Source organism: Betta splendens, chromosome 15 (genome assembly GCF_900634795.4).
Source record: "Betta splendens chromosome 15, fBetSpl5.4, whole genome shotgun sequence".
Classification (NCBI taxonomy): Eukaryota; Metazoa; Chordata; class Actinopteri; order Anabantiformes; family Osphronemidae; genus Betta; species Betta splendens.
Window position 1 is genome coordinate 13,344,410 of NC_040895.2, and position 12,680 is coordinate 13,357,089.

Genomic DNA, 12,680 nt, shown 5'->3' on the forward strand with positions numbered 1-12,680 from the left:
TGCTAGTTAACCCAGAACAGGATAAGCAGCATTAAACCATTTAGGTAATGAAGTCAGTGAAGTGACATTGCTTTTCTAAGGCCATATACTCATTTGTTAGTTTATTATATGAACCAACAATAGATTAAACTGTCGATGTGATGCAAGTACGGCAATAAATTCCAGCTGCATGAAGGTGATGAAGCTCAGTTTTTGCTTTAATGGCTTCATAGAGGTGTTAATTTAAATGTATGATCGCCTCTGTCACAGAGGTGTGACGCTGCTTCGCAGCATTATGCAGAGAGGCCCCGGTGTTATTTAACCCGGCCTTGTTGGATTAAGCGCAGTGGACACGGTAATCGAAATGTCAGGATAATTCACCGGCCGCACGGACCGCTCCTTCCAAAGGGATCGCGTCAACACCTGTCGGACAATTCCTACAACAGCTGAACATTATAACGTCAATTAGGACTGATCGTATTATGGGATTGATGTGGGTGTACCTAATAAAGTGACAGCTGAGCGCATAAGTCCGTGTAAAGCATGTGCATCAGAGCCATGGTTTACACTGGGGAGAAACAGCCATGTGCCCCTGATGCCGCTGCTCTGGTGAAGCTGTTATTACCTGCTGTGACCACCAGGTTTGAACAAAACCACCACAGAGGCACAACGTCTCCCAGCCTTTTTAATTAACGCCCCGCTGGTCCCAACACCGTACCACTGACCTCTTCCTGTATTTTGTCCCAGGCTAATATCCTGTTCCTAATAACTAAATAAGCTCATTGGCGTTTTATTATAGGGACGGGGTCTTGCTTCTGGTCATCCATGTTAGATGAGATTCTGGTTTCCTCTGTGAGCGCACGCATCTGTTTATTGGGTGTCCCAGATAAAGTCGGGACAACGTATGCAAAGTTGTGAAAGGAACGGTTCAGTGTAGGGTAAGAATTCACACAGGTTAGAGATAATGTCTTATTGTTCTTTGTAAAAATGGACACCCTGGGAAATGACGGTGGGGCAGTTCCTCCTTTATTAGATTAACAAATTTAATTCCTGAGAGACGCCCTCACGTGGTCAGAGGAAAAGTGGAGCCAATACAGAAAATCCTGCAGTAAACATTAATATCTCAGAAGTATTAAAATGTAGGCACAGTGGGCCTGAAGTTCTCCTGAAGAAGCTGGTAATTAAAACTTGTAGAAGTCCTTCATGTACACTTAGAGCCGTCTAGCGACAGAAGTCCAAGCGCCCCACAGAATATACCCTCATTAAAGTGTTGTTTTTCTGTCTGACCTGTTCACTTTGGTGATTATTAAAGCCGTTTGCAGCGACGGGCGCGTCTGAAGCCTTAAGTAACGGTCGCACAAATAAACATGGTGAGGTGCGACATTTCGAGGCGCACACACGACGAGCCTGTTTACTCCTCCCTCGGTGGGAGTTGCTGTTTGTAACCAGTGATCACAAGCGTGGTGCTGCACGGCCGCAGCCATGAAACGCGGACTTGTAATTATCAATTATGAATGTCCCCATTCACTTTCATTAATTTGCAAATGACAAGAGCCACGAAAGCCACAGCTCTGTGGCGCTATCGATTGCAGAATAGTAATTAGTGCCAGTGTTATTGTTCAAACGAGCGGGACATATTCTTCTACTTTGCATCAACTCATGGGATAAATCACAGGAACTAATATCAGAGCCAGGTGTGGATTCTGCATTTCCCTTTCTCTTCTACTCCTCTACGTTCAAACTCAGCATCCAGTGCATCCCACCCATATAGATGCTGCTGACTCTATTCTAATGCTGCTGTATGCGTCCTCATTTACATGTTGTGCCAGTTGTGCTTGTTATGTTGTTGTGGTGGTGGTTAGGTGTAAAAATAACCTATGTTGCTTCAATTGTTACGGTTGGATTATGTTAAAAATACTTTGTTATAATGACAGAATGTTATATCAGCCCCACGATATAGAAACAGCTGCTTTTTGTCTCTTTCGACGGTCAGTGTAAATTTAACCAGATGTTAAATTGTTAAGCACTTTCTCATCTTTGTGGAAAAAATGTAAAAATCATTGACTGCCGGCTGCTGCGCTTCAGCACCAGGGAGCTGTCCACACGTTCTCCACTGTAAATGAGTCTTACAGTAACTCATGTAACCTACTGTAATTAGCCACGGCGAAGGTTATTTCTCATTGTTTAGCATGCCAATAGAAACTTCACAGGTCGCTAGCTCCGCGTGATAGCCAGTAACCACTAATGAGGTCAGCGCAGCCTTTCAAGTCTAAAGGCCACGGCGAACTTAAAAACACTGAACTTAGCACAATAACGAGGCAGCCAGGAGGGGCGGGAACTCCCACACAGCGCATCAGGAATTCACAAAGTGGAACATTTTATCCCGCAGAAGACCCCTCTTATTTTCAGGAATGTCATTTTTGAGTGGTATAAAAGAGCTGGAGAGACACATCCTTCCAGCCATCAATTATTAACCAAAGCTTATATCACAACCTCAGAGATCAAAACAGCCGGCTTGTAAGATACTAGAGGGCATCTCATATATTTAGCGCTGCCAGAGAAACACAAACCTAAGACAGAAAGGTTAAGAGTTTGAAATCTGAAGCAGGCTCACGAGTCTTTGTAATTTCCCTGACAGGTACGCGATATGGTGGAGGAACACTGTAGGGTATGTGAGTCTATCTTTGTACTGCTCCATCAGAGGCACAGGATTTTGCACCACCACAGAATAGGGTTCCTGTGAAAATGAATATTTTATGATATTGCTACCAGGCTATGATTGGTGGGATAAGAGTAAATTTGCATTCCAAACTGCCTGTTGTGCAAAAAAAAAAAAAAATTCATCATTACGAACCCCAGACAGGTTTTAATATACTTAGCAGTCCAAAAAAACATGTGGTGCTTTTATTGTATCCCTTGAGGTTAAGAACGACAAGGCAGGTAAAAATATTTACCCTCGGTTAAAAGCCCACAATTCCCTGATTCATTAGAGCCATATTTAGCTCTAGGATGACTGGATTTCAGCGTATGCTCCGGCTCATTCTGCTGCTACTAGCGATGATAAAAAGATTCCCCCTTCCTTGTGGGTGCTTCTAATAATGATGAGCACCGTAGCGCTTGTTATTGTATATTTCCGCCCGGCAAAGAAAACCTCTATGTGGAGATTTCCCCTGCATGTTTAGGTTTGGGCAGCGGCCCTGTCCTCTCCTGCACCATTGTAAAACGAAGACATCAGAGGTGAAATGAATAATGTAGAGTCATCGCTCGGTAAGTCGTCTGGACAGTTGCCTCAAGGGGGGCTGCGTCACTCACTAAGCCCCTGTAACCTATATTTGTTTGAGTCCGTTTTAACAGCCCGTCTGGGAGCAGGGCCTCCCAAAACGGCCAGCTTGCAGAGCAGAGGCTGATTATTCGTCTTTGTCCTTGTGCCGCGACGCGCACACGCGGTACAGTATCCGCACACGCAGTCACTGGAAATGTATTTTCATATGTTTGCGGCTGCAGCCGCAAATACCGTGAGAGCATCTTAACACAACGCCGAAGTACAGCCGGCGAATTTGCATCAGATAGAAAGTCGAAAGTAAAAATAGCCCCGCTGCCTCTGCACTCCTAAGCCTATTCCATCCCGATCCAAAGAACCTGTCACTCTCCACTTTGTGACACAAACAAACTGGAACCACCTCAGGTACTCGATGCTGATTTGCATTTTGTATCAGGTTCCTTGGTACGACGCCAGCGCAAGTATAAAAAGCCCTGCTCCCCAGATATGGGAGGGCCTGATTGAAACTATAGGCAGAGTGGAAGCTCTCTGTGTGCTCTCTATACAGAGAGCTCATTAGCTGGAGAGACCTGTGTGCATTGTTCCAAGTCTGCAGCGTCAGCGAGGCAGGCGCTCGTCACTCCGCGCGAGCCCAGACTGCTGCACATCTGGATCCAGGATGACCTGCAGGAACGCGAGCGCGGAGGCCCGGTCCGGCGGCCGGCGCTGGAAGCCAGCACCGCATACATTCTCCGCCGCCCACGCACGCATGCACGCAGGCAGGCAGGCGCACCCCCCAGCGAGCTTTCTCCCACATCGCCGGTGATTTACTGGCCATTTTACACCCAGCCAAGGTGGCCACCTCCAGTGCTGACCCTGCACTGCAGCTCAGGGACGCAGGAACAGCATTGGCCAGCACTTCCCCAAGTATCCCCCAGCACACAAGGCTACCCTGTTGTCAATCTCCACTTATGAAGGCTTTAATTCAACGGCTGGAAGGTGCTCGAAAGCGCTGCCTTCATATAGGTCAGTCCTTTCACAGCGATTCCCAGTTGTCAATGATATGGCGAGTCGCTCTGCACTGCAGCACTGCTTTATCAAACTCTGTACACAATGCTCCGGCATTGAGAGTCTGTAGGAGGACGTCAGCGGCGCGCGTGCGTCTGTTGTGAATGGCACATGAATGCGGAGAAAATGAAATGAGCCTATTCTACAACTCGGGAGAGGACGCGGCTCCATTGAGCACATGTCAGCAGACACATAGACGAACCTGCTTTATCTGGTTACATCGTCCCCGAGACCCACTGGGTCTGTGTGGGAAAAGTTGACGGCGAAAGCGGGGAACAATAGTCGGCAGAAGTCGGCGTATTGACTCGGTGCATTTGGAGAAAAGTAATATACTTACGGAAAGTGAATGCACAGCTGCCATTTGAAAGAACTAAACGAATCAATAGAGCTGACTGGAGAAGCTTTCACATGATGGCAGTCGCCGAGAGTTGTCGTTTAAGATTAAAACTACTATTAGAAATCAATACTTTTTGAGTCTTTCTGCTTCTAATGCCACTGGCAGGAGGAGATAGCGAGTGGCTCAGCGCGATGAGCTCATCTTCATAATTCAAATGCTGTGTAGGTGGTGAAAAGAAAATAGCATCGCTTTAAAGAAATACTTTGATTATCCGCATTATTGCCGGGTCCAACACCTGCAGTGAATCACGGGCGCAGCTTCTGATTATGAAGCAGATTCCATTTACTTCCTTGAGATTTTGCCGGGAGTAAATGATGTGGGAACTCGGTCTGTCACACCTTAAACAAGATGTTGAGTCGGTTCCTACCAGCAGTGAAGGATGAAGCTCTGAGGCTCAGTGCTCCCACAGACGTATAGTCAGGTTTTATTAAAGAAAGGAGACAAACCCACCAGCTGGACGGGCCGGTCCTGTTCTGTTCGGAGTTTGCATATTTAAAAAAAGACACGCACGCGGAGGTTTAGCTTAATTGGTGATTTTCAAATGGCCATAGGTGAACTAGTTTGTCTTTAATGCGCACGCCTTGTGACAGGCTGACAGCCGGTGCAGGCTGTTCCCTGCCTCTGGCCCAGTGAAAGGCTGGGATTGGCTCCAGCAACCCTTAACAGAATAAGTGGGATGGATAATGGATGGCTGGAGCAGAACCTCAGCGTGTCAGTGTGAAAGCAGACAAAGAGGACCTTAGAGCCGCGTGTGAGCGCCCCGCGTTGGCTAACCGGGCCGCTAGCGGGTCCGCTAGCCGGGCGGCTAGCTCCCGGCAGCGTGCCGCGCCGCATCGATTGTTTTCACAGGAGGCCGATTAAATAATATTAACGGGCAGCAACTCTTTCATTTGTGTTTGCCCAGTGCATTTAACAATGCACTGACTCTGATTCTATAAAGACATGAGGAATCTTTTGTTCAGTTTCTTCACATGAAAGCCTCTTTACCCCCCCACTCCCAAAGAAAAAAAGCCCGACGTGCCGTTTAGCTTCAGCACCGGCAGCTGTTTGTAAGTGAGTCAAATCATGATTGTGAACATTACAGCGGTTTTGTAATATCACTCATTTTCATTTCCATTCCACATGCTGGCTCACTGTTTCCTGTCAGATAACAATAAAAGAAATTTAGGAAACAATGGCACCAATCTCCTGCTTCTCTTCTCAGCCTCCCCACTGCACGCCGTCCTTCCTGCTTTTGGCTGAGCTCTGCAGGTCTCCCACCAGCTGACAACCGGCAGGTGTGATTTGTGGCTGGTCTACATTATCTGGCAGCAGACTGCAATTTCAGGAGGGCTGTTTAAGCAGCTTGGACAGATGTGCTGTAAGGATTAGACCACCTTTGATCCAAACATGTCCACTCAATCATCGTAACACTTCACATCATATACTTTCCTGGATTAATATCAAGCTTAATATTATCTTTGTTACACGCTGACAGCAACTTCAGATACAATGTAACAACTGTAAATTGTATTCCTTGGCTGTCACAACACCTCTTCAGAAAAGCGCTAATTGGGAAGACTCGGCTCAACCTATTCTCAGTAGCCGAGGAAGGAAATAAAAAGAAAGATAAAGAAAAGAAGAAAAGTGTGAGACTTCGGCGTCACAGGCGCGACTGTCACAGCGCAACGTGCCGCTGCTCCTCTGAGATTTGCCTCTGTGAGAAGCGCACACAAAGGCGCGCGGGCGCCTCAGTCAAGTTTTTCTGGAAGGCGCGGGAGACGAGAGAGTTGTCAGGGCCATCACAAATGTATTCACAAACCGTGCGTACGTTCAAATTAATCTGCGCGGAGCTGAACTCTGACGCCGGCGAGGCTCTATTTATGGAAGCATCGCTGTTCAGCGTCGGGGCGCGGAAGCTGATACTTTATTTAACTGCATGACCTCATCATTATCCGGCTCCTCTGACTTAGCTGCGAGAGACTGTAATAAGGAGCGTGTCACAAATGAGGTACGAGCATCTCATATGGGAGACCATCAGAGTTCAGTGGCTGCTCAGAACATTTTTAATGTGACAGCACTGGAGACTTTGCTGGTATCAAAGCAAATTTACCACGAGTCTAACGAATTTTAGCTTCACGGTCCGTATATATGCGGAGATCCCAACTATGGAGGTGTCCGTGTGACCTAGGCTCTGAATGGCGTCACAGAGATGACTCCGTAACCGAGTGACCCCTAATTCAAAGAGCTCTAATCTCATCTGAGATCCAGACAGGAATCTTTGGAGACCTGTTAGTTGGAGACGATTGCACTAACGGAGGCAGAACCTGGCTTTGAAGAACTCATTTGCCCCCGCGGTGAAAACACTAGTATATTTTTCCGTTTGCAGGAAATGTGTGAGGGGTTCAGAAAGTTAGCGCGCAAAAGCACAAAGTTGGCTAAAATCCGATACAAACAAGATTCAAATCTCAAAGAAAAGTCGGTCAGATAAGAGCGTCGGAGACTCGCTAATGGCTCTCAGATGTTTTATGAATGGTGGCGGTAGGTCCAGAAGGGGAAACCCATAGAATACACCGAGATAAATTCCCATTTATTGTTACGGAGCGAGTGTTTTCAAAGTTTTAATGTGAAATGAAATAATTAAAGGCAGCATCTCTGAACTCTCCATTCTGAAAGGAGCTGAAAGTTTTATGAGCACCATCCAGTTTTTTGAAGCCTGATGCAGGAACCAGAGCCTTCTCTGTGGCACACTTTTCAGACTTCATTAATAAAACATGACTTTCACATGGGTGTGCTTAAGCAACAAAAAAGAAATTCTGTCTGGCCTGTTCTACAATGACTTCAAATAGGTGTTTTGTAAAAGAAATCCAAACAAAAAACAAAGTCGCTGCAACTTTGAAGCTGTTTGAATCTACACGCACATGCTGCCCCCATGTAAAGACCTCAATCAAAGCGAAGTTTCTTAAGGTTCTGATCTCATTATTTTTGTAAATTAGAGGCCTAATGATGGTTTAATTGGTCTGTGATGCTGTGAAAATTGATTCAGCTCTGTATTAGATCCCAGGCCCATGGTGGTTTTGATAAAATACCGGTAAGTTATTAATTCTTCGCATAACAATATCAGCAGCTGTCACACACTGTGAGTCACGCCAGACAAAAAAAACAATCTAACACAATGCTAATTTACTGCCAAGAGCGATAGAAAGGAAGGCACAACGCTTCCAGTTGTCTGTGAGTGGAGCTTGGGTTCAATTATTGAGATTGCATCATACATTGCATTCAACTGCAATCGGCCTGTTTGATTGAAGAGATACAGTTGTTAGATTAGTTAGTGGTGGGAACTAATGCTCCCAGTGTTGGATTGTGAGCTCTGCCCAAGCATTCAGATCTGACCTTTGCAACCAGCACATTTCTAAATAGATTTCTATTTTATTTGTTTGCCAAAACCAACAATCCGCTGACACGATTTTAACTTTTTCCTATTTCTCTCTGAACAAACTGGTTTTGCTGTCTAAATGTAACCCCATGAAAACCCTCAGCTCCGGTTTCACAAGGCTCCCCTTTATAAACCCAACCCCCAGTCAGCTCTCACTGTAAAACACTGCTTCTAGGAAACCATCATTGTTTTCATGATTCCAGAGCACATCGTGAAAAGTGCTCAGTTTTCCTTTTGGTCTATTTTAGGGGATTTTCTCCCACCTTTAACCACCGTTCAGCACCATCGAGGCTCCTACTGTATGTGTCATCTTTTGGTTCCCTCTGAGGAGCGGGGAGGATGCCCAGCTCATTAAAAATGAATGTATCACAGGAAAAAAATCAATAGTTACAACAATGGAATATGTGAAGCTCCTGCAGTGACATCAGGAGCATCTCAGTCAGCAGGGATACGATGAACTCATTAAAATGATTGAAGTTGGTCTTCAAAGAGCGACAGTTCAAATCCCAGGACAGCGGGCTAACATGAATCAGAGCCAACATACTGGAGCCATGACCTTAATTCTTTCATTTAACCATGTTCGTCTCTGATAATGACAATGACAACCAAGATCACCAGGTACAGCGCCCGACCCTGGGCTGTATTTCATAAACCAAAAGGACTTTAATTTCCATCTATTTCATTCAGCGTGGAGAGTTATAGGTTAAGTTCCTCTCAGGTTTGTGTAAAATCATTTTTTAAATCTTTCCTTTTATCAGTAAGTAGAAAGAAAGCGCAGTAGGACACCTTGTATAAAAGGTGGAGGAAAAATAAAATTTAATTTACCGTTCTAGAGATAGCTTTATGAATCAATGAAAGGAACGACAGACACACAAGGCAGCGCATAATGTCAGCAGAAGGTGTGTGAAAAGTAATTCACTCACTGCTGAATAACTTCGAATCAATAGGAAAGTCCACCTCGGGCCGTGAATCTTCTTGTTATGAATCATCTAATGGAAGCTTGCTTCGCACCCAGGCATTAGATACCGGAAATGTCAACAAGTCACAGTCAAGCACAGAAAAATCCATGTGTATTTAAACACCTGCACGAAGCAGAACAAAACAGGCCTCGGGATTCCTGCACTGCAACACTCACTCAGTCAGTTGGTCTCCAAGTAAATACCTGGTGCCTGATTTTCAGCAACTCAGACCAATCAAGGTGCTTTAAATAAGATTCTTCAACAAAAAAGGATTTAAAGCTCTTGGCCTGGATGACAATGGATTCAACTGGAGAATTACAAAGGTCCCAGTCTGGACTAGCCTATGCTAACAGTAGCATGAGGATAAAACCTTCTAAAAAAAGGAAATATCAACCTCATGGTAAAACTGCAGCACAGAAAAATCAAAACATCACCAAAGTAGTAAAACATTTTCTAGGCACCATTAATATCAATGCCAAGTATGAAACCTCTGCAGCTCTTTAAAAGGCTGCAGCAACTTAATGGAAATCCATGAGCTGGGTTATGATATATATCAGTCTGGATCGAAGTGGTGGACTGACTGACAGCTCCATTCAAGTGTGTGTTAAGACCACAATGAGCGAATAGCCCCACTTGTAAATTAATGAAAGGCAAAAGTTTTAAAGAAGTGGAATGAAAGAAGCGAGACTTGGACCGAACCTCGTGTTTTCTGGGGGATTGTTGCAGATTTGTAGCACAGAGAAGCTAAAAGCTGGTTCTCTGTGTTTCGTTTAGACTCTGGGGACAGAAAGCAAACCTGCCCAAGACATCCAAGAGGTTTGGATGCCTGATAATGTAGCAGCAGCTTTTAGCCAAAAAATACAAATCAGTGCTTTAAAAAAAAAAAGTTGTATTTTAATGTTGCTTATTTAAAACATAAAAATGTGTGCAAAGGCGTTTGCTGTGATGCTCCGCGAGGCCTCGCTGCAGGATCTCAAATAAGCTGCACCTGTCTAATGGAATTTTTAAAGAGACCTGTGACCCGTGCACAAGGCCACTGCCGGAGCCGTTCGGCTGCAGGCTGGCACATCGCACAGTTTGCAGCCCGGTGGTGTTCGCTTCTAAATTAAATACAGAACGAAACATCCAGATGCGTTTGCAGAGATTGTCTGAACTGTCAAAACACAGATAACAGATGTCCACGGCGGTCGTGCACGCGCGACCGACTGTGTCAGCGGCACACACAGCGGCGACAGGGTTTCATTATTCCCAAATGCAGAAAAATGAGAGCATATAAAAAACTTATTTTGCTGTCGTGCTGAAATACAATATCCTAAACACTAATGTTCACAAAAAAAAGGACCGACTTACTGAAAGGTGACTGAGCATCGTCTGATAATGCTGCTGATAACTACCCACAATGCCTTTTACTGTAAATCACTCTGTGTTCGGGAAGAAAAGACCTCACAATACAATTCGCAGCCGCCATAATAAGGATAATTCATCTACATCAACAATTTGTGAATAATGAACAGCTCAGGAACCGTGAGACTGAATGGTTTCACATTTACTCTAACAGTCCTCTCAATGTAAAATAAAATCATTAAGTCTATTTTTCCTTCCCTCCAGAGCGTGCGCTACACTGTGCGGCCAGGAATTAGACGTATCGGAGAATCTAAGTTGTCGGCTGCAGCCAAACTTGGTTAATTGTCTTATCCTCTGCCCTAAAACGTGTGTGACTCCAGCTCGACTCCCATCTTTAAAGGAAAACACTGAGAAGAAGCTCAGCTCATGTCGCCTCAACTTCACCTTTAGTGCCGTTACCTCAGATTAAGTTAAGTTAAGACAGTTTAATTCCATGAAGTGTTCAAAGAAAGTACGATTAAAGTACATTAAAACAATTTACTGAACCTGACTTCGCTTGGCTTGATGAAATTAACTTGAATTCTTTCACATCCCAGGAAAGATAATGTTATCTTGGCTCAATAAACCACAAACAAAAAGTTGGAATATGCAGCAAAACCAATCCCCAACAACTTCCTGTTCAACAACGCTTGGTTGTCCACAGCTGACAAGCAGCAATGAAAAATGTTCAGGTAACAAGCTTGAGGAAACAGGAGAAAATAAGGTCATATAAGCTGGTTCGCTATAGAGTTAGCGCATTACTCTCCGTCTGGTGAGAAGCCTGGAGATAATCACGAGGGGCACGGTGGGATTCGGTTCAGGTGCACGTTGGATGTGGCGCTGACGCACGCATGCAGCTAAATAGTCTGAACGCTCTCCCCGGGATTCTTAGAGAGAGAATAACAGCAAGACAAAAGCGCTCGGTGTTGGTCGCTGCTTCTGCAGGAACATCTAATCTAAGAGGGAGACGTGTTTATTCAAACCTTGGGAGATTTTACGACACGGTGCCGCAAACAAATCCCAGGCGTTTTTTTTTTTTTTTTTTTCCTGAAACCGTATGGAAAACTGTTTTTGATCTCTCAGATATGAATCCAAATGACCAGACTGGCTGTGTCAACGCCGCAGCGTGCTATTCCACATCAAACACGCCTCGGTCCTTTGAAAAATCCCAGGAACGATCACACAAATAATCAGGCGGTGTGGGAATAATGAAAAGGTAACAAATCACCTGCTCTGCATTAACTCCCGTGTCACTCTTAAATCCAACTTACACCAGAGTGTTACAGCTCTGTTACAGAGATGATCCACACGTCAGTCATTAAAAGTCAGTCACAGTAACTTTTAATGGCATGTCCCCTTGTTATTCTACTAGAAAATGATTATGCTTTAAAAAGACGCTGTATAGCACTGACCTAGAAAATATAAAAGGGCTTCTTAGTATGTGTTAAATATTTATCGCAAATCAGAGCTTATTATCGACTAGGTTGTGTTTTTTGTCCTAGTTATTCCGTTTTCTACAACATATCTCCGAATGCATGAAGTGATTCAAATGATATTAAGTAGACAGGTCGGCTTTAAGCCAGAGAACCATTGATTAGATTCTGAACATGCTCCAGATATTGGCGTTTCACCATTAGACAGTTATTGTTTTTGATCCATAATTAGGACTTTAAGTAGACAGAGGCTCCAAACGCGGGCCGAGGAAGCGTTTGACGTCGGGGGGGGGCGCGACGTGACGGGAATAAGGCCTCCGTGTGTAATTGTTGCTGGTAGGTTTTGGCTGAGCTTTGCAGCCTCCCAGTCTCTCTCAGTGTGATACGTCGAAGCCTGATTTCTCTATAAGTCTGGGCTTTGGCCAGGTTTGCAGAACTGCAGGACAAGAAAATGATGATCACAGGAGGGGATACGCTTCCAGTGCTTTTCATTTTAATGAAGTTTGCTTCCCTTTCTTTGCCCCCACCCCCCGGTTCCTTGCAGAAGTACTAATTACCTTACAGGGATTCTTCGGCAGCGCTGCACTCGGAGCGATGCTGTCTTAGATATCCATCTATGCCTCTGTTCCCGAGGTAATTATGGTTTGGAGTCACCTCGGGAGGTATTATGGCTCCTTAAACTAGCCGGCTTTGGCAATCTGTGGCGCAGCGTGTGGTAATATACGTATGAGGCCGTGTCTGCGAGCGCTTTTATATTGTGAAGGTAAGACCTCCTATTAAAGGAGGT